The 26,074-nt window shown below is 38.2% G+C and overlaps 1 protein-coding gene across 5 annotated transcripts in view; it reads right to left on the reverse strand.

Annotated features, from left to right (window-relative positions):
* CDC42SE2 (CDC42 small effector 2) overlaps positions 1-26,074 on the reverse strand; it is a 79,833-nt gene that overhangs the window by 42,291 nt on the left and 11,468 nt on the right. For 2 of the 5 annotated variants that reach the window (XM_084503175.1, XM_084503176.1), the window contains exons 2-3: positions 25,319-25,427; positions 22,800-22,872 (exon numbers count right to left, since the gene is read on the reverse strand). The exons of 1 other annotated variant lie outside the window; for it this stretch is intronic. The gene's annotated coding sequence lies outside the window, so the exon portion shown is untranslated. Of the gene's footprint in view, positions 1-912; positions 1,050-22,799; positions 22,873-25,318; positions 25,428-26,074 lie in introns of those variants that run through there. 2 more of the 5 variants (XM_084503177.1, XM_084503178.1) reach the window with 2 other exon arrangements.

Consider the following 26,074-nt stretch of genomic DNA (forward strand, 5'->3'; position numbering starts at 1 on the left):
ATATTCAGTTGGGGTATTTACAAAAAATATTTGACCTCAGAGAGTTCTTTCATGTCTTTTTTAAAACACTGATGTAATGTTTATCTAGACACTTAAAGGCAAGAGCATGAAAAATTTAATTGCAAACAAAATATTGAACATTTTCAAATATTTTCATTTTACAGTATTTATCTATTAATCTTTTGGTTGAAAGTGAAGATGAAGTTTGTTTGGTATGTCTTTTATATAGAAAAAAAAAACTTTCCCAAATTAAGTTTAATTATATATCAATAAAGCTTAAGGAACCAGGTGGAGATGTGCAATTTTAGAAGCAAGTATTCTGAGAGAAAAGATACTATGCTATAATATATATAGAAAAATAGCTAATTTAAAATAAAAATACATGGTACAGAAGACAAATCTCTAGCTCTGAAATGCAATTTCAGTAGAGATACCAAAATTGTTGACCTAGTTTAAGAAACAAAGGCAGTTTCAGAATGTTCCAGAAACATTATAACAAAGTATGTATTCTCAACAGAACAGCCACTACTGTTCTGACATCTGAATGTACAGGAAGTTAAATTGCCTCTTCAGAAATGACCCGCTTATCATGCCAAGAAACTCTGGATTATATTCCCTGTGTACCCACAAACAGTTCAAGGCCATTACTATTAAAAATGCCAATTTGGAAAATGCCCCCTGGGTCATATCTCAACAGTGGTTAAGTTATCTACAGTTTTATTGCCAATGTAAAACCACCGTAAATCTGAAGTTATCTGGCTGTCCTATGCAACAAACTGCGTATACAGTGGCATATGACTTACCTCCACTGATAACATAACCAGTTGAGCAGAAAAACCTAGATTTAAAGCACGTCAATTCTTCAGGCTAGGAATTACTTCTCTGACTAGTTTTAAGACAAATTGTACATACCTGTAAATTCTAAAATAGCACTTCAACTCCCCAAACTGAAAGCTGCTGACTTGCAGTGCTTGTCTACTAAATATGAAAGAAATTTTGTATTCTCAAGTTAGTGACTCGCTATAGGGAAGTAAACAGGCAACGTGACAAGTGTAGTCTGACACCGAATAACCACAGGATGACAGCATTTGAACCCCATAGTGAACTTCTAGTTGTATTAAGTACAGCTGTTCCCACACAACAGACAGAAGATAACTGCACAGCATGTAGTTAGAAGTTGTACTACCACACATACTATTAAGAAATTTAGTATCACAAATAGGTTACAATTTCCAAGATGCAAACTCTGCCAACAATTTCATGAGTTTCAATGAATAAATTGCAAAGATAATCCTGCATCACGAACTATTCAATCTTTTCCAAGAATATAACAATTGCTCTTGCACACTGTTTTTTGTTAGATTTCTTTTCTTTTCTTTTTTAAATAACACCTCAGTTTCTTAAAGCATCAAGAATAAAATGCTTGAGTTGAATGAATTGTGATACATACAAACATTTCTCAAACCAAATACCTTTCTGCTCTTTGTTATGTACAAAATTTGTTACGTGAACATGCACGAGGACTCAGCATAGCCTGCCACCTCTGTTTAGTATTTGGTTTGTTTAAGATCAGCTGTTTCATAGAGTGGGACAGTCCTGCCTGCCTCCCTCCACAGCATCCTGCCCCCATGTAGCAATGATGCCAGAAACACCCCACAGAGTGCAGGTAACTGACATCTTCCAAAAAGGTGGAGGAGGTGACTGATGAATATTTAGATAGCTAAGGTTTTCTTTTTTTTTTTTCCTTCTCCCCAGCAGAAGACCTAATTCACCTACAACACATTTACTCAATTATTATGATTGCAAAATAGCTTCAGCCTGTTGGCTTCAATGTACTCATGCATCTGCTATTAATTCTATTCCCCAAGAACACTGCTTTGTATTTGCTCTCAGCCTTATTTAGCACTAGAAACACCCTGCCTATTCTCTTTCTAATACGTTCTAGACTAAAGTCATGTCACACAATAGAAGTTACATTCATCACAGGCAGAACTACTACATGACATTTGGAAAGCGGAGTCAGGCCAGCTATTCAATGTGACCTAGTTGAAAATTAATCAAAACAGTATTTCTTCCTTCTAAAAGCACAAGCTTGGGGGTAAGAAAAGTACAAAAGACGTTAAGAATCACATGACAGGAGGCTGACTTTCAGGCTCCGATCTCAATCCAGCTGCCGCCTCTAACAGGGAAGGTACAGTCCGCCACTGACATTTCCTCCCAGCCATCTCTGTGCTGCAGATTTCAGTGCTACCTTCACTACAATGAACATTATTTTGTTTGACATGCAAGAACTATATACTTTAACAAAAAAAAAAAAAAAAGTCTTCCTGAGCTCAAGAGCACACTCAATTGCAAGTCCACTCTATTTCTATAAAGGGCAGTAAAGAAAATACATTTTTGCATGACATTTTTGCCCAATTTACCTTCACAGTCACTGGTTTAATTTTTAACCTCCTTGAAAGTGGAAAATTCTTCTTGTATGCTAAAGCTTAACTCACAGCAAGTCTATCTGCTTCGCAGATGCTGTTTGAAAAACATCTCCCACCACAATAGCAGGTGTTCAGAAACTGGCGTTGCAAATGCACTCTCAACCGCAATGCCTGTGCTGCCTGCAGTCTTAACAAGGGTCTGGTTACATCAAAAATGATCAAGCTGTCCAACTCTTCCTACCAGGCTTGGCTCAATGGGATTGACATGTGGGGGTTCTGTTCTGGATTAGGAAGCAGCTCCCACAGCAGCACAAGACCCCCCAAAAAAATCCCAATCTGTGACAAATCCCCCAAAACCACACCACAATCCTCCCCACCCCCAAGAGCCAGGCTGAAAGCGATGGGGCTAGCTGTCACAAGCCCTAGAGGTGCCTGTGACAGAGATGATTTCCATGCTCCCTGTGGAGAGTGAGCACAGAGCACTTATGGCAGCATCCACGTGCAGAGGTGACCCAGACTCAGGACTTCAGAGCATGACCCACACCAAACAGCCCCATCCACCCCTCATCCCTCTGGGTGGGCAATTAAGGCACCGTGGATAGTTAGGAACAAGGAGGTAGAGACACTGCTGTTTTTACAATATGCCCTACAGTGCTGTGTGTTGCTCTGTTTCACGCTGGAACCAAAGCTGCAGCACGTGAAAACTGAAAGGACTATTTCCAGGCTATTGCAACAACAAGAAGCCTGCACACAAAGGATCTGTTTTCTCACCTCTTTATTCTAAGAATTTCATGCATGAGATGCATTTATGGGTACAATGCTATCATAACTTTTTTTTTTTTTTTAAATCAGTAACCTCAAGAGAAGCTCAGCGTGCACAGCCAACTCAGATATTTTTGTGCAAGACTTTTCTTTCTTTCAGTTTCACAGATAGGTTCTGTTGTCCTTAAAGGGTAAAGAGTGGTGCCCGTACAGACAAATTCTGTACTTAGCTCATACTAACTGGAAAGTTCTCTGTGTATCAAGTCAGTATTTTTCAACATTTAGGTCAATAAAGACAGAGCAATTAAGACACCAGTGCAAGGTTTTCACTGATGAATGAAAACCAAGAAAAGTTGCATGGAGTAAATATGAGATCAACTAATCTAGCTTATTTATTGAATGAGGCTCAAATACAAGAGGTTTCTATTTAAATACATGTTTTTTATAGTCACATTTTCAGATGATAAATGGAGATATAAAACACACCTTTAATTAGAAAAGTGTTTATTATGCCCCAAGAAGTAACTTCTGAAGGCAGGCTGGAAAAACAGCACCCTGTACTCTGACACCCAGCCTCCAGGTCCTCTTTCTACTCTAACACAGATTTAATCAATTCACCCTAAGTTAACGAATATACAGTTTAAGAGTAAAAGCTGGGGGGAGGGGAGAGAGGGAGCAAGAACAGGAAGGTGACTATCAGAAAAACACTCAGTAAAATTTTACTAGATTATAGAACAGTCTCAGTATGCAAGTGGTGGAAGTTCCAGCACATGAGTCATTTAGCACTAAACTGGACAGAGCATTAGTTTAAAAAAAAAAAAAAAAAAAAAAAAAAAAAAAAAAAAGAACCACAGGCAAACAGCCATATCTTGGCAAAGAAATTAACAGATGAATGAGCAGATCTTTTCCATTCCATTTTTAAATGATTCTGTGGGAAAGAAATGAAAAGATCTTTAATGCACAACAAAGCCGCATTACCAAATAATAAAAAAGTTGATTCAATAACCATTTAAAGAGTTGGTAAAAACTTCAAGAACCAGTATCAAACAGGTAGAAGAACGACAACTTTGTTTTCAACTCTATTTTCTCTGCATTTTAACACATGCATGACTCTTGATCTTGGGCCATGAATTCACTGATAGGATTTCTGAAGTCAGGTTTGTGACTGGACCATCACTGCAAAGCATGATAATTGCTGAGTGAGTGTAAAAAATCACGCATACCTACAACAGCATATAAAGATCTTTGCACGTAATCCATCATCATGAATCATATTGCTATCTATTTAGCATGAATTAATTTAATTGTTGAAACAGAAAGCAAAACTGGGAGACAGGAAATAAGGGTTCTATTCGTGGCTTTGCCATGAACACCCTGACGCTGAGGAAGTCTCTTGACTTCTTGCATTTTGCACGCATGGTAAACTGAGGCATAGTGATCATATTAATTTATAACTCAAGACACCTAAGGACATTCTAAGCACAAGCCATTTTCACCAATTTCTATGTATATCAATGTGTAACTTTTTGCAGAACTGGGACACTGAAACTGCATGATGATACTAAAGACAGAGGGCAATCCTTCCCCCAGCAAAACAGACCAACAGGCAATCATTAGATTTTAGAATTGTGTATGTTAATCTTCAAGTTTTTAGGAGACATTATTGAAAAAAAGATAAAAATATCACGTTTTCCTATAAGCAGGTATGTTTCTCTGAATTGGCTCTGAATTTCTCTGAATAATCTGCCTTGAAAAAAAGAGAATGTAGTGTCAACAACTTAAACCATGGTAATTAAAAACAAAAAACAAAACAAAACACACACACACACAAAATTTTACAACTGTCCTGATACCTGCTTTCATTGTATTCTAGCAATGTAACTATCAAGTCACATATTCAGAATGTTTCATGATAAAACTGCAACATTCTTTTTTCTAAAGAGAATCGTCAGTTATTCGATCTTCCTGCTCGGAATAACTAAAATAAGTGCTCTTCTGCATTTAGGGCAGTAATACTGCATACTGCATGCTGCTTCTCAGCTGACACTTTAAGAAAAGTTTTAATGATTGTTTAGGTGGGAAAGATTGAATGTAAGTATAAGTATATTGGACAGTGGCTGCAATATCTGCTGACACTAATTCTCTACTGGTCATGTGAAATTCTAGTATCCACATGAGGAGTCAGCATGTGATCCCTATCAACTTTTACTAGTTTCATGTCACCCATGTAAACCTTGTCTTCTGTATTTATAAAAGCTCTGCTGTTTACTCAGCAATCCTGTGAGAAAAGAATGTTATGCAACCTTCCTGACAGCCCTTATGAATACAGCAAGTCTCTTTATGTAATATATTAATGCATCACATATGCACTGCCTATACATATCCATGTTTACCTCCCAGGTACACTTAAAGTGGAAATAATCCCCAAAATATGAAAAATAAAAAAGATTTGCCTTTTTTTACTACAATTAGTCAACAACACATGGCTATAATCATGCCAGATACTGCTTTACTTCTTAATGTTAATATACAATTGTTTGTTTTTGCAAACCTGTATATTCTATTTCAATGGATTTTCCTGACAGAACAGGATCTTAAAAAGCCTAATCATTGTTCTTAATGTAGATTTTATAGCTAAGACACGAGACTACAGATGAGAAACAAATGACTTGCAGATGAGACAAATTATACAGGAAAAAATAAGCCAAAGAAATAGAAATATGGCTTGGATGGAAAGCTGACTTACTAATGCTGACTTACAGCAGTTACATGGAGAAAAACAACATCCTATTTACTAGTACATGCATTTTCAAGTACATGTTACAAATCTGCATTTCTCAGTGAGATTGTCCTCTGTCAAGCACTACTAAGTTAAAAGCGTACTTGTATTTTTAACCAGCAAAAATAATAAAAATAAATAATAAAGTCAGTGGTTCATTTATGGCCAGTAGTATGCTTCTACAGTTTTGTATTTAGTCCAGTTTTCAGCCCTTTTATTTTTTGATAACTCTAAGGGAAAAAAAAAAATCTTACATTTTCATTTGTTGTGTGGACCAACATCAGCTAATTCAAAGAAGTCTTGGTTTAGGATTTATACATACAACCAAAAATTGTATCAAGTGGACTGGTATTTCTTCTGATCTAAAGAGGTGTCTATGTCGTTGTTAATCTAATACTCTACACAAAAAGACATTAAAGTCATAATTGAATGAACACTAACTTCAACCTCTAGTCAGATTTGTGTTTGTTTTTATTTTTTCAGCAGTCATCCAAATGTCACTTTAAGATAACAAATTATGTGCAATCCAATATTTCTCTTCTAAAGCTTTTCTGATTATTATATTGAGTCTTAAAAGTTTGTATCTTCGCTTCAGTAATAATTCAGAGTTGTGTAAAAACTTCATCCCATCCCACCATTAACTTTTTTTTCTCCCTTTCTCAAACAACATTTTTACAACCTCCTTGCTGTTTCCAAAAGGCAAGATACAGAAAAAAAAGCAGCTTTTCTCCTTACAGACAAAGAAACATCCGGAAGGTGGGTGTACACAGAGGGAGGGATATCACATCTCACCTGCCTTTTGTCATTATTTTTATGATGCATGGCATTCTGAGTAAAGACATACAATACATATACATTTAAGTAATCAAGGTAGAAATTTTTCCTCCTTTGCAACTGACCTTGATTTTTTGCCACACACCTCTCTGTTTCAAACAAATAAGTAAATGTATCAGTTCTGTCTATGTATCTAACTTCTGTATGACGATCCACCTGGTACAGCTCAAATATTTGGAAAGGAATAACACTACTGGAGGCAGGGCAGAATCAGGGACTTAGAAGAACTTAACCCCAAACCACTCGACATCTCCCTCCCAAAGCCCCATAGCCTCAAGTTACTTGCACTATTATGCTGCTGCTAAGGCTTTAGCTGGAGTTTTGTGCACCTTCTACCATTTAAAACAAACGAGGTAATTGCCCTCAAGCTGCCTGATACCAACACCTTCATTTTCTCCTCTGTGCTGCCCAGGGTCTCCTGCAGCAGCGCTGTGAGAGGGGAGCACAGGGGACAGCGGCCACAAGATCGAAGGTAACATCAGAAGAGCAAGCCAAACAACCCTTCGATGCCGTGCCCACCTCTTCCATAGTATGAAGGTGATGAAATGCTAGGCCTTCAACGTGGCTTGAACTAGGTGCTTCTTGCTAGAGTCCTTTCACGCTTATGCCCCCAGAAATATCCTGGAGTGAGGAGGGTGTGCTTCCTGCTCCCACCCCTGATTTGTCCAGGCCTCCATCCTCAGACATTATCCCTGCCTATGTCTTCTCTTTTCATCCCTTCTGCAAGAACATCTCTCCTCCAAGCACAAAGGGTGGCAAAAAAAGATCATTACATACTGCTTTCTGCAATGCCCAAACCAGTATATACGTACAGCAGATGTTCGCAGCATGAAGTGAAGTCTTACCCCGGCACACCAGCGCAGTACTAAAGTTATGTTCTTTTTTCCACTGTAACCACTTCAGTCCTGCTGTCACGTTACCCTACAGCATTTGTTTATCCACAATGAATTAAAGGTTTTAAGTACAAATGCCTGTATCATGAAAATTTGTTCAGGAGGGAGTAAAGGGAAAAAATGAAATTATTAAGAAAACACATTTTAAAGCAGTATAAATAATTGTGGTATGGATCAGAGGCATACTGTTTCCAAGCAATATCTATTTTAGTAAATTACCTACTGCAAACAGGTAAGGAAGGGAAAAAAAAAACAACAGACAAACAAGAATAGTGCCTCCTTTCCACCTTTCCAACCTTCTGACCTAAACAAAGCAGTCAAAAACCCTAGGGAAGCCTGAAAAGTAAACAGTGCTTCAACCATGGTATACATCTCCTGCCAAAACAATCACTAGACATACTGTACTGCTGATAAACTTAAAAGGTCTTGAATAACAAATATATGACATTTAATACTTATGCTTCCTTGCTATGAAAAGAATGCTGCTGCCACACCAAACAAGATTCTCCATAAATAAGAATTAAGTGTTTCTCACATCAATCAAAACTGCTTGCCCACTTGAAACAGGGAAATATTCAACATCAGCTACAGGATTTTTCCAGACAGCCAACGTGACAGGCAATCTTTTTGTAACACACATAATAAAGCTGCGAGGCAAATGGCAGCAGCCACTGCTGCAGCTCTTTGGATCAGGAAGTATTGCCAGGTTCCTCCAAGTCCTCTTCTGTAAACTACACCGATAAGGCTACAGAGCAAGCCACAGACAGAGAACTGAATTACAAGGTTTAGCTCACGATGGATTTAACATCAGATCCTTCCAAGTTTAAGCTTGGAAAAGTTGCCCTGCCAACTGCACCTACCCTGTGTTCTCTGTGGCATCTTATTCTACTCATTTGACAGGTACACATAGTTAATCAAAGTTATTTCTCTTGGCAAATACCTAATTCCTTAGATGACAAGATACATATATATCAGATATTCAGAAGGATCATCCTGTCTGCACGTGTTGTTATGGAGAAATATGACAGACCATCACAATTTCAAAATGTACAAATCCACCACTTTTTCAGGTACTGCCAGGGTCAGGAAAGCCAAGGATACAGGTAGATGCTTCACTTCAGATGCGACCATACCTGTGTTTATACACAGTTTAAATTTTTTCCCTTGCAGGGATTGTGGCAATTTGGAAACACAAAATAGAAAGTAGCACAAAGGTTTTATTTTCTCTTAAAAACTGCTGTGGCAAACAACTAAAAAACTAGAAAAAAACAGACAAAGGTTTGAAATATTAAAGAAAAGCCCAAACAAGCACATTAACTTTTACAAAAGAGGTAAAAGTACAGATTTTTTTGATTTTTAAAAATGATACACTGTTTTATTTAGCCATAAACTTTTGCCCCTTTTCTCCAGTTACTTTGATCTTACAAACTTTTGCAGCCTATTTTAAACAAGAGACGGTAACAGCTCTGAAGTATATACAGGTGGCAAACGTCTTCCTGATGACCTTTACAAAACTTGTAGTAAGCATTACTTCTGCACACAACAGAACCACTGGCAAACTCAATCATTACTAACAATTTAAGTTAAATTTAGTGGAATCCTCTCTGTTCAAGAAAAACAAAACAAAACAAAACAAAAAAGCACAGAGAGACATCTTCAATCCCTTCACATTCTGTTAATTTACAATAAAGCTATTTAATAATATTATAATATTTCCTCTGTACAATCCTTTCCAATGGAAGGTCTGAAACTGAGTCACTGGGGTTTTGCTGGAGGGCACAATCTAAACTGTTTGTAGAACTGACTTAACTAAATCAACACTAATGAAAAGCAAGCAGCAACTACTTTGACTAAACTGTCAAACTTCTGTAATGTGTTTTGAACTTCTGTAATTCAGTTTACCATGCAAAGTTTCCCGGCTTTAAATGAGATCCTATCTTCTCTAGTGCCACAAAACTACTCAGTTTTACTTTTCTGTGTGTGAGGGGGTATTTTCCTTCAATCTGTCAAAGAAATCTTGTGTGTATCTGGAAACAACAACAACAAAAAAACACATATACCAATTGCTTTGTCTGGCATAACAATTTTTTATCTGAAAGCTGACATTAAGGTATAAAAGGTCTACATTTAGCTAAAAGTTACAGTTGCTGTTTAACGTGCTTTTTCCATTACCATTGCCCTTCCTCAAATAAAGGGGAGCTCTTTAAATTCTTAGCTTTACTTTCCCTAGCAATTTCTGTAAAGAGCACAGGAGTAGCTGCATGCAACTTGTTTTTAACCTTTTTTAACCTTTTTCTTTTGAGTGCGTATGTGAAGACAGCTAAAAGGAAACAGTCACTTTATTCTATGCAGTTTTTAAATCTGGCATTTCAGTACAGCCTTAAATCTCAACCCAGACCCAAACAGTTCCCTTATTTTTTCTACCCCTCACAAAAATACTGAGAACTATAATTTGAAACTCAGGTTGCCTCCAAATATTAAGCAGGTGTCAGCCTTCTCCCTTTGTACTTTAACAGCAAATAAATAAATACACCTGCTAGGGGAACACGTTCTTCCCAGCTTTCACCTTCAGCCCTCTTCCACTGCACATGCTGCATACCGAACAAGTGAAGAAAAGGGCAAAAGAAAAAACTGAAAAGCCAAGAAATGAGTAGCACATCCCATCTACAATCAAGCTCCAGCAAATCTGACTCAAACAGTTTACAAGGATGCTGTTCCAGCTTTCCACCCTGCTCCTGTGCAGGACGCGATCGCCACAGCAGCACAGTCAGTGGATGGAAATGTGCTCTTAACTTTATGCTGCCCTGGGTCAGCACATCAGCCCCATCCGAGCACATCCAGGAATCGCAGTCTTCTGCTCTGCTTGCTCTGGGCTCTGATTTACAGTCAGCCTGCAGCACAGACATTGGAGACTGCATGTAGGAGGTAAGACAAAACTGGGAAAGAGAAACGAAGTAATGAAACTTGTCATGCCACCCTTCTTCATTACCGTAACTAGATGACCATGATGCAGTAACAGCACCTTCACGGCAAGGTTCACCCGGCTCCTCAGTGGATTTCAATTCCCCTGGTACTCCCAAGAGAGAAGGGGTGATGGCTCTTGTGCTAGGTTCAGTGTGAAGGCCAGATAGGGCTGCTGTCCTTTCAAGCACATCATCAGTCACTTCCCCAAAGACCTCTTTGTCTGACACTCAGCCACAGACCATTTGGCTTAAGGTATTCACTATTCAGTCTCCCTCCCAAACAAACTCTCCCTCTCTCCCAAATATGCAGCGAGAACTGCGGTTGGTGATTCACCAACCACAGCTGGGTAATTAATGAAGCTTATTGTATTCACATCAGAAGCATTATCCCAATTCATTCAGGGCTCTCCATGAAAATAGATCAGATTGCTGCATCTTGCAAATGAAACATGTATTATTAATTTCTGCAGAAAGCATCTGTCACAACAGCATAACCCCTTTACAAGAGCCAATACAAATCTTGCAAATAGTCCTATGAATATATATATACACACAGAGAAATTTATTTAAAATAAATTAACTTGTCAAACCACTGCATCTTTAAGGGTTTTATGCATCTACACTGAAAAAATAAATTCCAACTGAATGCCATAATTTAAATAGCATGAAGGAAATGAACTGTGCACTGTATCAAACATTATTATGAATTCTTCAGGAAACAGACTCTCAAGTTAAGACCCGTAAAATCACAACAACAAAAAAATCAAAGATTTTTCTACTTTGTATGGGAACATAGTGTTATGTTCAATACCAGAAATTCCTGAAGCCCCAAACAGGATACAGTTTAAAGTAACAAACAGTAATGACACTAGCACCTCTGAAGTAATTGATTTACCTATTTATTAAAAAAACAACAACAACAACCAAACAAGAATGGGGACTTCAATTTAAGCGTTAAAAATTAACAGCAACAACAAACTAGGAAGACTAATGGGCACACAGGTTCTTCTAAATGCTATGCCAGCAGATTAATTTGCTCATCCGCAGTTGTGGCCATTCTCTTTTGGAAAGCTGCCCTAATTCTTTTCTCCAGTGCCTTGTTGCTAGGGTTGCAGCTGCACGGCCCATTCCCGTTGAAGCGCATGTCTTTGGAGGGGGGCACAAAGGGCTTCATTATCTTTTTCTCAGAGCTCACACGGTCAGAATAGAGCATTCCTCCTTTGTCCCCCACCAGAAAGTACTCGGAGAATCCCAGCCGCTCAGTCACCACTATTTACATATGAACACTTGCACCAGGAATCCCATGCCCTTCCTAAATTGCAGGCGACTTCCACAGGAATTGCAGGCCACTTCCACAGAACGGTTCCAGTTCTGCCAAGGTGTCTTCAAAAGCTCTTCATTTACGGTCCAGTCATCTTTACTTGCAATTTTATGGAAAGTAAGCATTGGACTACAACTTTGGAATTAGTAAAATGAGTGGTGATGCTAGTGACTGGTTTTCAAAAGCATGAAGAGCCATTTCCTTACATTGCCAATCTTCAGAAGACTTCTGTTTAGAAGCCCAGGCCTTCTTCTGGATACACAGCCTCACACCAGCTTAAGACACAATACAGAAAAGGACATAACTACCAACCTAAAGCACTGTTCGTTGACACTGAACTTCCTTCTCAATGATTAATTTAAATCTTTAATTCATATTTACAACTGCATTCATTCAGTGAACGTGCTAACACAGTTGCGTCAGTTATAAAGGCAATAGGATATGGGCAGTGTTTCCATTCAGGATATTTAGCACGACAAATCAATTTAAAAAGTTAAGAAATTAAAGTCAAATTCAAATAATTAGAAATAAACTGTTTCTTGGTTTGGTTTTGGTATCCTCTTGCTTGTAAATGCCAGGACATTGTAAGCCATTTCCTATGAAAAACTTGTTTAGTATTTGTAGTGCCATAGGAAAGAAAATACTCAAAAAAAAAAAATAGCATTCATTTTCATCTCTTCTTCCTCTAGATAAAAAAAATCATTACTGAATAGCAGAAACAGAATAGGGAAGAAAAGAAATTAAACTACCACAAGAATTCTGAGCATCAATATGTAACAACTGATAGAACCGATTTTTTTTGAAGCTATACGTGAGGAAGTAGTTCACAATGGACACAGAGAAGGAAGATTACATTTAATGGAAAGCAACCCAAACCGATCATTTACATTAATAAGCATATTCAGAGAGTACACAGGGAGCAGAAGTATGTTAACATAGGGTGTCAGACTGCTGGTTAGCAAGAGGCAGAAAGGAAATCATAGCTTTTCTAGGCCTGTTATTTTCAGGTCCTACCCTAACTAAAGGGTCAGAATAGATTTTCTACTTCATGTTACCAAGTTAACAATTCTCTACCTAAAAGTCTGTCTCTTTAGGAAGAGTGGAAAAAGCATTTGTGTTTATGTCAGAACAGAGGAACTAGGATCTCTGTAAAAGGCCATAGGAATTGCAGCTCTTGTTGCCCATCAGATTACCAGAATATCTTGACCAGGCTGTGCACTTGTTACACTCCCAGTCAACAGGTGACTTACAGATACCATCTACGACCAAGAGGCTGTTTGTCACCTGTCCCGTGAGCTGCCACCTGTGATCTAACTCTGGAAAGACCATACATAGACAGATTTTTTAATTCTGTGTTAACATGGGACATATGCAGACAGTTTAGCCTATTTCCTGGTAACCTTGTGAGAAACAGGTTAGACCTTCCCTAAAATACTTCCTCTTAGTACTTCTGCTGAGGTCTTCAGCCCCACACGATTATTTCTGAATGGGCCCAAAGGAAGGCAGCAACAAACAAGCATACTTTCTGCAAAGGAATTTCTGTAGAAGTTTACATTTGGGAAAAAAAAGAACCACCTTTATGGTTAACAGTTCTGTGTCACGCAATAACCTAGGGGAAAGCGAAAGGTCAGTAGGTTAAATAAAGCCCTGAACTATATAACTAGTATTATACCAGGACCATAACTCAAATACTTCCAGTGCAACAGGCACTTAACTGTTCTACTAATTCAGAATTTGTGATGCCTTAACCTACAACTATGGTCTTTCATCTGTAGGAATATAAGATCAAAAAAGGTGCACATACCATGTTTATTTGTAATACTATTTGATACTTGATTCCACCTATTCTTTTTCCTAGCCTAATTCCAGAGCTCCATAATTGGGATGGTAGAATAATTGCTAAGAGGAACTTAATGTTAAAGGCATACATTTGCTAGAACCAAGCAACAACAAAAGAGACAACAACGCATTATATATTTCACATTAGCCAGCACACAAGCAGAAGTGACGAGACAAATAAAGACATGTAAGAGTCAGAGGCGGGGTAGAGTAACACAAAGCGGCATTGAAATAACTGTGATTCTTGAATATGCAGTGCAATGAATAGTGCTATCTGGTGTTTGATAAGGAAGAGCATTTGCTTATGTCACCACTACATCTATTTCTGAATGCTTGAAATTTTATATATATATATATATATTTATACAAACATATATATATAAAATGTGTTTGTGTGTATATAAAATACACACACACAAGCATTCCAGTCAGTTTAGTGATGTGTGCACAAAGCTACCAGGCTTAACATGAGACTAAGACTTCAAAATAAATGTTGATTTAACTTTCTTTGAAATGGACTGAAGGCACAGACTGTTATAAAATTTAGACAGTACTGGTAAAACCAGTAATAACAATGTGTGCATACTGGTCATTCACTCTTACCTATTAGTTCTAGTAATTAATAATTACCAGTACTTTCATCAGCCAAAAAGGCCAATGGTATCCTGGGGAAGAGTGTTGCCAGCAGGTCAAGGGAGGTGATCCTCCCACTCTACTCAGTCCTACCTGGAATTCAGTGTCTTCTTCCCTGTACAAGGGAGACATGGAGCTATGAAGATGACTAGGGGGCTGGAGCATCACCTATGAGGAAAGGCTGAGAGACAACTGGGACAGTTTAACCTGAAGACAAGACTAAGGGGGGATCTCATCAATGGGTAGAAATGTCTGAAGGGAGGGCATGAAGAGGATGAGGCCAGACTCCTTTCAGTGGTGCCCAGGTAGAGGATAAGACACAACAGGCACAAACTGAAACACAGGAGGTTACATCTGAACATGAGGAACCACCACTTTATTGTGAAGGTGCCACAACGCTGGAACAGGTTGCTCAGAGAGGTTGTGGAGCCTCCACCTTTGGAGATAATCATACACACACACGATCCTGCAATGTGCTCTGTGAGACCCTGCTTGGGCAGGTGGGGTTGGACCAGATGATCTCCAGAGGTCCCTTCCAACCTCAACCACTTTGCAACTGTGATGAACAAAGCAGCACACTTTTTGGAATTTTTGAAGGAGTTCTGAAAACAATCATCTAAAACACTTTCATCCACTTTTTGATGAATAATGTAATATCAAAAATGTAGTATCTCAAAAGGAAAATACTGTCCAAAATACACAAATACAGCAGGACAGTGAAACAGCAAAAAGCCTTACACAAGCTGTTCTGAGAAGCCAGCACTCATTTTCTGAAGTGGCTGATGTTCCTTCTTTTCAAAACTGCTTGTTTATATTGAATATGTCCTCCGAATATCAGTTTCTGCAAAATATGCCATTATTTCTGGATATATGTGAATGTGTTTTCCATGTAGTGGATTTACAGCCATGGAAGAAAAATGACACAAACAAACCAGAAAACACTTCCACAGGAGTTCAGACTGACCTATCAAGTCAGTTATAGCTGCAGAAGCTTCCAGTAAGTAAACACAATGTGATGCTGAACATACATGGAAATGAAAGCATACCAGTCTCTAGAGACTAGAACATGTTTTTGTTATATTTGTTATTAGCCATGTAATAAGTTAAACTTTTTTGCAGCAAAAATGTACAGCTGGGAAGTTGATGCGTATTTACAAGAGGTTACTACCCTCACCGAGGTAATAAAATAGATTAACAAAAAACAACCAAGAGCCTCCACTACTACTGTAGTTGAGCATACCAAGTTCTTGGCCTTAAATGGCACTACAGTCAGTTTTTGTAATGCTAGCTGCTTTTTCCAAGGCTTTAAAACCAGAAATAGAGTTTTCTGCTACAAAACCTCATGAAAAGACTTCAGAACATAATGTATCCAGTACACTTTGAGTCACAGGCCTGTTTACAAGCATCACCACACCAAGAACAACCACTACTGCTACTTGAGATACAAGCATCTGAAAGAGATAGGAAGACAGAAAGGTTACAGGAAAGGTTATACTGGGACAGGAGAGAGGGAGAAGAGAAGCAAGGTAGAACAGAGTGAGCGATTCATACACTTGAAACGGGCCTAAAATTTAAATACCAAATAAAAGAATTAGGTGGGAGCTTTGTTTCTGAACAAATTAAAAAATTGGGGAAAAAAAGGAAGTAAAAGCACTTAAGATACCACAACAGAAAACAGGCTGCGTTAAAAAGATTTGCTGAAAAATATCTAAACATCCAGAGGCAAAGATAATGAAGGAGATACTAAGGAGGTAAGACAGAGAGCAGAAGAAAGAGGGTAACAAAACAAAAAAATCATGGCATTTACGAGAACATAATTGTTGACAAAATATTTTTCTAAACTGACTTATCTGAAGGTAATTACTGAGATTTCGACAATAAATCGTATTTTCCTTCTGTGGCAACTCTGTTAAGAAGCTTCAATGATCTTCCATGAGCTTGTTTGCCCTAACAGATAAATCAAGTAGTAACATCTGTGTACATGTTAGTCTGGGGATCTGTACTTTAAAATCAGTGGGGACTACAATGACTCAGGTCACAGCACAGCTTTTCGTTTATGTGTTTAATCACAGCCCATGAAAGGCAGAAAACAGTCAATATGGTAGCACCCCCATCTCTTGTGGCATTCTGACTCAGAAGCCTTATGTTAGAAGCTTCTCAAAACGTAACTGGAAGTTAAGTAGCTTGATTGTCACAAGTGCCAAATCCGCAGCAGTTTTCACCCAAAGCCTGCCAGATTTGAGAAGCAGGCACTACTCTGCTATAGATTTGTTGTGGAAGTTAAACAGTAATTCTAATTCTCACTCCTCCACAGTAATTAATCACCATGCCTCCACACCGAGCCCTGTATACGGGAATTAACATATTTTTAGGGACATGTATGGCAAATAACTATCATCCATGCATTCATCTTTCATCTGAAAGTATTTCAGATTTCCAACTCCCTACAGTGAAAATACCTTTCCAAACAATATTTGAAAAGCCTACTGCTTTTAAAATGGGGGCTATGCTGGCATTACCATCCTCATTTTCTAATTCACTCACGTTAATTAAAAAGCAACCAACCAAACAAAAGTGAAGTGACAGCAACTCCCCCACTACTCTCTTCCTGCTGGAGTCAGCTCAAAAGCAGCATTCCTCTTCCTCCAGTCAATAGGACTTAAGGAAACTATGGTTCTGGGCTACTCCTCTAGTTCTTCAAACTCTTGCACCAACCAGTCAATGTGTTCTGGATGTGAAAATGCAGCTCAGTATCGGAACATAATTCATACCCAAGGTTAGTTGCCCCAATTTGACTGACAGTGTCACTGTTGACAGAACAGCATTCAGTCAAGCATAATCCAGCCAGAGAGACACAGACCTGTTTTGCATCAGGAATAAGAGAATTATTTGCCTGCTTACACTTCCTCCCCAGTTTACTCAGTAACTGAAAACATTCTGATAGTATCAATAACTGGAAAACAAGACAGATGAGGAGGGTTAAATAATGCTGTACATTTTAATACAGAGAAGGAAAGAGGCAGACATGACTATTCTTTGAATTCTCTGTCAAAAGAAGAAACTGAATCCTTGAAAAACACTGCAGCTAGCTCATGCTTGAGAAGGCATGGACAGCAAGAAATTGCTTTGCTCATTATATTAAAAATAGATATTGCAAAATGGTGTCTTCTGAGAAATCTAATATTTGAATGAAGACTGTTCCAATAAGCATGTGCCGGATCAGTCTCTCCTGGACACTGGGTAGCATCCAAACTGCTCAACCAAAATGCAACAGCCCTGGGCATAAATAAACATGCAGACTTGTTATCTGTGAAAACACAGAAAGACATCTGTGAAACAATCATATCTAAAGCTAGGTCGGTGAGACTTCCAAGACAGCATTTTGAATCTAGGTGCCAAAATTCTAAATAAATGATTACTGGAACACATGTCCTTCAAGGGACAGAGCTTAAAGTGCTTTCCCAATTAAGGGAATACGTAGTAGCTGTACATAATGTTAAGAACAAGGGTAGAAAATCAGCCATTCTGCATCCTTCAATATGCTGTAGCAACTGTTGTTCCAAAAGAAGACGTCAGAGTGATACAGCTGGCAGAGCATTTTCTGTGGGCAAGGATGAATCTGAGGTTAAATTAGGCCATTAGCAAACATCTGTTCATTATTTCCCCTTTCTCTTGGTACTAGACCATTAATATAGGAAAGATTTATCCATTTCCTTCTTTTCAAGAAAAAAGACAGCGAAAATATCTCTAAATGGCCATGGTCAGAAGTTACACCTGTAACTCAAGAACAAGATTTAGAAAAGGCATGGGAAGCAGATCTTCACTAAGATCACTTTTGCACCCAGCCTGCTCAAGGACCAGGTTCTTGGACTTCATGAGCTCTTCTGTGCCTGTGACCTACCAACTTACTACATTTTACATTCCTCAAGTGATTTCATGCTCTGGTGTACAGTCCCTTAAATACGTGGTGTCTAGCAATCTAATTTGACTATATAACACATGCACATTGTCTGGTAGCTTTTCCAAATGGATAGGCATTACACACGGGAGGATAACTAGAAAGCTGATGCACACAAGACAGATAGAAAGCACTAAATCTCTGACAAAGACTATTAAAACTCCCCGCGGCCTCTCTGGAGAAATGGGATGCCAGTGCTGAAGTAGTCTCAGAACATTCTTCTTCAGCATGCTAACTGCAGATGGCACCTTGTGCTGAGCATTACACAGTGCGTGGGCTCGGGGCGTAAAAACCAGAGATATGATTGCAAAGTACGCTGCACAAATGAAGGCAGGAAGCACACAGAGCCTTTTCAGGACACCATATTTCACACTGTATATAAGCTTATCCAGTTTAAGATAAACATTACCGCATATGACTGCAGTTTCAGAAAAAAAAAAAAAGAAATAGAAATCATAGAGAACAGAACTTCTCCATCTGTTAGAGAGATGCTTTAAATATCATTTATAAAAGTACATTCTATAGCTAGTTATAAGTCTAAATATAAAACCTTGAAACTGAAAGATCTCTCAGGGCATGCAGACAACATTTCAAGCTACAGTAACTGAACATCATGCAGGTTTACTTCCAGTTTCTAGCAGCATGTCTTTGGGGGCCTCAGGCTTTCCTTCCCTTTACCTCTCCATTAGACTACAAGAGGGCTTGCGCACAAAGCAGGACAAACCTGTACTCAATTTAACTATATTAACTATTTTCTTGGCACACTCTCCTATACAACTTTTTTGCCTAATATTCTTTTCATATGAATTGCAGGTGTAATGCAAATTGTCTTCCGCAATAGCAAATTTCTTATTGATCAACTTTGTTTCCTAGCCTTCTTGTTTTATGGTTTCCACCGGCAAAAATCCTTAGTGAGTTCATTCCTCGTGTTGCACTTTATTGTGGAAAAGCAACAGCAAAAGTTACACTGTGGACTTCAGCATTAATATTGTTCTGAATCAGCAGAGCTCCACTGTGAAATGTGAACAAAGTGTTTCAGCGCTTAAAAAAACAAACCCATTTTTACCCCTGCTCCCCCATTTCAGAAGCTGTATGAGATAGTTACAGATTCCAGCTGCACCCCAGTGATTTGACCCAAGTTTAAAAATGACTGGGGAGGAGGACAGAAGTTACTTAAGCTAAACTGAAAAACAGTAGCCCTTCAGCAACATCTTATGTGCCTTTTTTTCCTCCTCTGCCTTTAAAGTGAACAGCACGTCAATTTTAATTACTTGAGTGAACTAAAACTTCTCTGTTGCCATTGCTCCAACTTCATTAATCAATTCTTAAGTTAAGAGTCACACAGAAGTAACAAAAATACGATGGATGAATTCTAAACAATTCCGCACTTACTTTCAGGAAATGAAAACTCATGAAAACTTTAAACAGAAAAGACAGACTACAAACCAAAATTGAAAACCATGTACAACAAAACCAAGGTAATAAAAAAGACTCATTTCAGACTTTGAAGGTACGCAAGGTTTTTTGTGGTATCCAGATGAACACTACCACGAACAGCCTGCCACGAACAGTTCTAGGTTAGTTTCAGAAGCTCAGAAGCTTTTTGTGCTAGAAGTGAATTGAATAAGAATTTTCTTAAAAATAAAAAAATAAAATGTTGTTTGCTAGTATAAGAATATTTACTTAAAATTCACTACTGTTTTTACATTACCTCCAGATAGGACAGAAAGATTTTTCCCACCTTCTCCCCTAGACCAGTACTCCAGACCTTTAGTGAAATAATTGGTAAGTAGCAATACCAGAATGGAAAAGGAAAATACTTCTTTTTTTCCAGATTGTTCTGAATTTACTCCAGGCAATTCGAAAGTATTTGTTTCAGAATATCATAAGGCTAGACTAGGTAAACACTGACTGTGATGACAAGCCACAGGCCTTAATGCTTTCTGTTTCTTATGACTGGAAATCCATCCACCCACTATATGATCACAATCACATGATGTGAAAGACTGCCTATGTGAAGATGCAAGTCCAGACACACAACTGCAGGGGCAAAGGGAGGGGGTTAAAGGGTTCTCAGCAGAGAAATTGCTGGGAATGGCTTTGGTGCAGCACTGTCCTGCACCACTGTCTTGTGAACTGTCAGTCTGAACCACAAAATAATTGAAGAAATATATTAGAACCTCAGTCTTTTTATTTATTTATTTATTTAGGCTGTAATGGGACATCCTACAAGATGTTTACAGAGATTTTGCACTCACCACTCTCAATAGCTGTCGGTGAGGCAGGCCAGGAAGGCTGTGCTTCCTGACCTGTGACTGAAGCTTCCTGCAGACACTCCTAGAGCACGTACAGAAAGGGCAGCCAACAGGTTGGGAACACCCACTGCACTTCACTTGTTTCTGGCACCGGAGCACAACACAAACATTTCTGCACTCTGCAGTGCTCTTTGCTCCTGTTTCCTGGGGGCATCACCACTGACTCCAGTGCTCCGAAGTCCTCTCCCTTCCCCACTGGAGTCTCCCTTCCACAGTTCTCATCCACACATAAGCCTTCCTGCTGATAGTACAGCCCCTACTCTCCTTAAAATATTCCACTCCTTTTCCTTGGTCTTCCTCTTCAAACACACATCACCAAGGTCTTTTACCTGCCCTTATTATCCCTACACCTGCCACCCAACTGCCCGCCTTCTCCCCCTTCCATCCATCTCCAATGCCCCCGCGGCAGGATGGCACCCACACTTCCAGTTTCACAAGCTGGTAATAAAACTACCTCACCACGGACTTTTCCAGGATAAATTCATGTGCAGACTCCTTCTTCCCCAAGCTCTCTGGCAGAAAGCTTTTGCAAGTAATAGTGAAGTCACAGCTGAAAAAAGCAACTGTGCTCATAGAAAGGAAGTGCTCAATGCAAAGGATAAGCCCAAACATGCCTGGTATTGCCACTCTTACTCAAAATACTTCAAAGTTGTCAAACGAACTTGGGAGAAGGCAGATAGAAAGAAGGAGAGGAAAAAAAAAGCCTTTTAGCATTTAACAGCCATTATTTAAATGAAATTCAGCATACTTTGACTATTTTTAGGGTAAATCATTAAGTTTGCTACTTGAATTACATACTTTATGAATGGTGCTCAGAAGCACAAAGAGCAAGCTAAAATGGAAAGACATCTATTACTTAGTACCTGAAAAATTAAGTAGTATTTTGCATGTTTTGCTTTCAGAACAGAATTCTGTAACGTGTTCCACAAGTGATAGCTCTTTTGGATGAAGCAGCATATGTACCAGCTTTTGTGCTTATTTCCTAACTTAGTGTTACGCAACAGAATCTTCCTCCAAAACTCATAGGATTTTTAGGCAACGGAATATGAATCATGAAAGGAGAACACTAATTCACAAGCTTCCAAAATTAAAGTTGTTGTGCAGAATTAAAGAGAAATAATCAGTAATTTCAGGATTTAACTGTTCCACCAGCACTCGTGGAATCCACTGAAATTCAGCCTACATAAATATGGAGGAATTGTACTAACTACTTCAGCTGAAGAGGAATAGATACATTCCAGAATTTCAGTGATGGTAAACTCAACTCATTAAAAACAGTGACCATTAATCTGTACTATCTAACCACACACCAAATCAGGTATACTTGATGAGAATTAAGAAGTATAGTCAAGCTGAATGGGTCTTTCAAAACTCAGCAAACAGTGACGAGGAGTAACATCCGATGATAAGTTGCAAGTTAAATTATTATGGCCATGAAATATATCATAGATATAACTGTGTTGGTGTTACATTATCTTAGAGAAGATAGAGAAGAGTTAGGTATTGCAAACTCTTTTTATTTTTATATTTATTTTATTTTTATATTTAAAAATCTTGGTTAGAACAAAGGGATAGGAACATGAAATGAACATAAAATAAGCAGAAAATGCATACAGTATATTCTTTGTAACGAAAATTATGGAAAAAAAAATGTAGGTAAAACATATGTGGCTGCACATACCAGAAATACCAGAGTCTACTGGGGCAACAAGACAATTTAGTGCTGTCAAAAATAATACGTAAAATTAATTGAAGGTCACAAAGCACCTGGACCTCCTGTCAAAGCTGATCTGAATTAGATATGAATATTAATCAACATTTTTATTATAAACACAAAGGAAATTTGCATACCGTAATTCTGCTGGACTTCTCATCAGGGTTTTATCACCAGGGAGGCACTTGAAATGCTTTTCAGAATTCATGAGAAGCACCATGAAACCAGACCCAATCTACTTAAGGTTAAAAACCCTATCATGCTTTGATGGTTTTGTTATCACAATGAATATTCATAGGTTTATCATCTGTGTTTAGCGCAACATTTAAAGTGAAATGTAAACTGGCAGTATTGCCTACCTGTGTTTCACAACTTCAGTTATTCTAGTCCTTTCTGTAAGCAGCAAGTAATTCACTGAAGATATCCCCAATTCTAGAGAGCAGGGAAGGGGAAAAAAAACAGTGTAAGTATATGTTAGAGCTGCCAATACAAATTATTTATAACAAATAGTAATGTGATTTCATGTTAGAACAAAGAAAACAGCTACCAACAGTCAGCCCAGAGTCAGGAATTTCTTCACCTTTTTTCCTTTGCAAGGAGACACAGGTATCATAACTTACAGAAGGCTGAAAGCTACTGAGTCCACCTTATTTACTGCAGCTTTGGAAGAAGCATTTTCTGACTTTTTTGCTCTTGGTGCTCTTTATTTTTATACATATTTCCTTACGAATTGAGGAACTACACACTTTATTTTTAAAACACACACATATATATATATGGTTATACTATATATATTGTGTATATATACACACACGTACATACATGTGGTACATTTTTACAGACATATGCAGTAGTAGTTTAGGAAGTAACCAAGGAGCGTAGGTACAAAGACAGTATCTGCTTAATTTTGACTGCTTTCTTTGCTAGGGTAAAACCTTAATATTATCAGGGGCCAGGGGAAAGGCCGTAAAACCAGATACATATTCCAACTAAGTGTGTGTGCAAGATTAGCTACATAAACCCTCTCACTGATTGCTCCAGATCACTGTCAATAGCAGGTAGTTAAGGAAATAAGTGGTTTGTACTAAGTATCTAACAAAAACAGACAACTTTGCAGTTACACCTCATGATGTCTGTGAGGTTCAGCAAACGTGTTTGTTATTAAATATGTTTAGATGTCCAAGACATCTACTAACAAGTTCAGAAGTTCTTGGCAAAAAGATGGATTACAAGGGCTGCAATCAGTAACAGAGAGAAAATACAAAAAGAGCTGTCTCTGACCACCAAGACCCACTGCTCTAGAATCTGCTATTGAACTATTAGGGCCAATGGATTATTTCCTGGTTCTAAACCTGTATTAGAAACAGCAACAACAAACTAAAATCCAAAACCAAAGCAGCAACAACAAAACCAAAAAAAACAGCACTGCATTCAGAGATTATTCACGTGGATTCATAAACTGTCCTGTCTGCAGTTGTGTATCAGAACTGGGCTTCAAAACAGACAGAACCAATAACGAAAGTAGAAGAAAACTCCAAACCATCCATTTCAAATGTTCACACAAAATATGGCAGAAGTCACAGTAAACAAAACTTTATGCACCTCCTATATTAAATGGGGATTGTGGATTTTTTTTTTTTTTAATTTTTATTTTAAATATCTTCCACACCTGAGCTTGCTGGTGCTACATCTTCCACACTAAATGACAAGACATTTGCTAGCTGATTTTCAGTGGCGGCTTGTTTGTCATATTTAATCCTTTACTGCTCACAAACTAAGGAACTGAGGCTTCTGTTTCCTCTCAGGCTCAATGAATGTCAGATTCAAAAGGTAAAATTACATTTATTTATTTATTTACTTACTCGATAGTTTTCAGAAAGAGACAGGGAAAATTTACGGATTAGAAACAAAGAGCTCAGGCAAATGAACAGAGGTAAAACAGATTACATAAAGAGAGACAAACAGCCAGTCAGGAGAAGAATGCAGGGGAGGAAGGCAGGGAAGAGGGGAAACTTGTCTGGACAGTGCTACATGTCACAGACAGAAAGCTTTGATCACCTTTCTTGTCAGGATAGGAATTTGGGTGATCAAAAACAAAAAATCACAGCAGTGGATTACTAAAAGGATTAGTATTAGGAATTAGCTATACCTGCCTTAGTGAAAAAGCAATGCTGGACTATTAAATAGCCACAGAGAACTGTGTGGAAAGAATGAGATTTGTCTCCTTTCTTCAGCTAATGAATCAAAGAACAATTTTGGTATTACACATTGTGCATGTTCAGTTACTTCATTAGAACAAATAGGAGACAAAAATAAACTTTAACTGATGGAACAGTAAATTTGACCAAGTGTATAAAGGGCACAGAGCAGACGTATTGAGGAGCTAGAGAACAACATGCCCTTAAGTTCAGACATCTAGTGAGAGCAAAGCATGTGGTTCTCCACGTAGCAGCAGATACCCAGAGAAGACGCTTCATTATCATGATACTTAAGCAGTTTCCTTGACTTTGAAACATTAAAAACTTAAGCAGTTGGTAATATACGTGCTTTCACTGAACAGTTCACATGAACCCTGGAAAAAAAAAAATAATAAAATTGATCAAAACTTGCCTCCATATAAACTATATTCAGAGTATCTGCATGTGGAGTTTGGTGGATTTTTTTTTTTTTCCACGCCCTTGGAAAATAATGGCATCAGGATAGTCTGTTGCTCAGACAGAAAAAAGAAAAAACAGCTGAACAATCAGCCTGTAACACATGACATTGTACTGGTTGCCCAACAATTTTAACAAAGAAGCAAATAAAATCCTGAAAGCTAATAAGGCTAACATGCATTCTTAAAATCTCGTAGCTAACTTTCAATGACAATTAGTTGTACCTTGTACTTGAAGTATGTGTGGCCAATAGTTGAGATAAAGGCAGGAGAACCAGCTAATTCAACCTCAGATGAACATAGACCTCCTCCCTCAAACAGAATGCAACTGAACCTGAAACATGAGAAAGATTCATATCGTAAGTTTTCATATCATGTAAGTTTTACTGAGAGAAAACTGAGATAACAGTGCGTCAGCAACATGATGCTATATGAGATTGTTAGTACAGAGCACACATTAATTGGCCATTAACAGCACACGTAACATCCTAAAAACACGTAGACTGAGTTTCTATATAGCCTATGTTTATAACTAACAATTTTAAATGTAAGAATATCTATGTTTGCAAATTCTAAGCCAAGTCTTTCTTGACTCCTCTTTAAAAAAGAATAGACTAGGTAGAAAAATAGATGAATTTCACTTTCCTAAACTGTAACATTCAAAGCCCACAACCACGCTGTAAGAGCAGCATCAACAAACAATGAAAGCTCCTCATAGAACAACTTTTAAAGTCAGTTACAAATAAAATCTGGACCACTAGTTTAAAGCTGTGTCACAGCTATTTAGAGCCCTGGATGAATGAAGCCTGTAGACTAAACCCACATCCTAATGGACAATTTAATTCACAAAACCACTTCTATAAGTGGAAGACTTCTGGCTTGAAATGCTACTAAATTAACTGGCACAGATTACCTGCCAGCAGAGTGGAAAGAATGGTTGTTTGCAGGCACTGCCAAGGCATACTACTAATCAAGCTGTAA

Source organism: Aythya ferina, assembly GCF_964211825.1.
Source record: "Aythya ferina genome assembly, chromosome: Z".
Taxonomy (NCBI): Eukaryota; Metazoa; Chordata; class Aves; order Anseriformes; family Anatidae; genus Aythya; species Aythya ferina.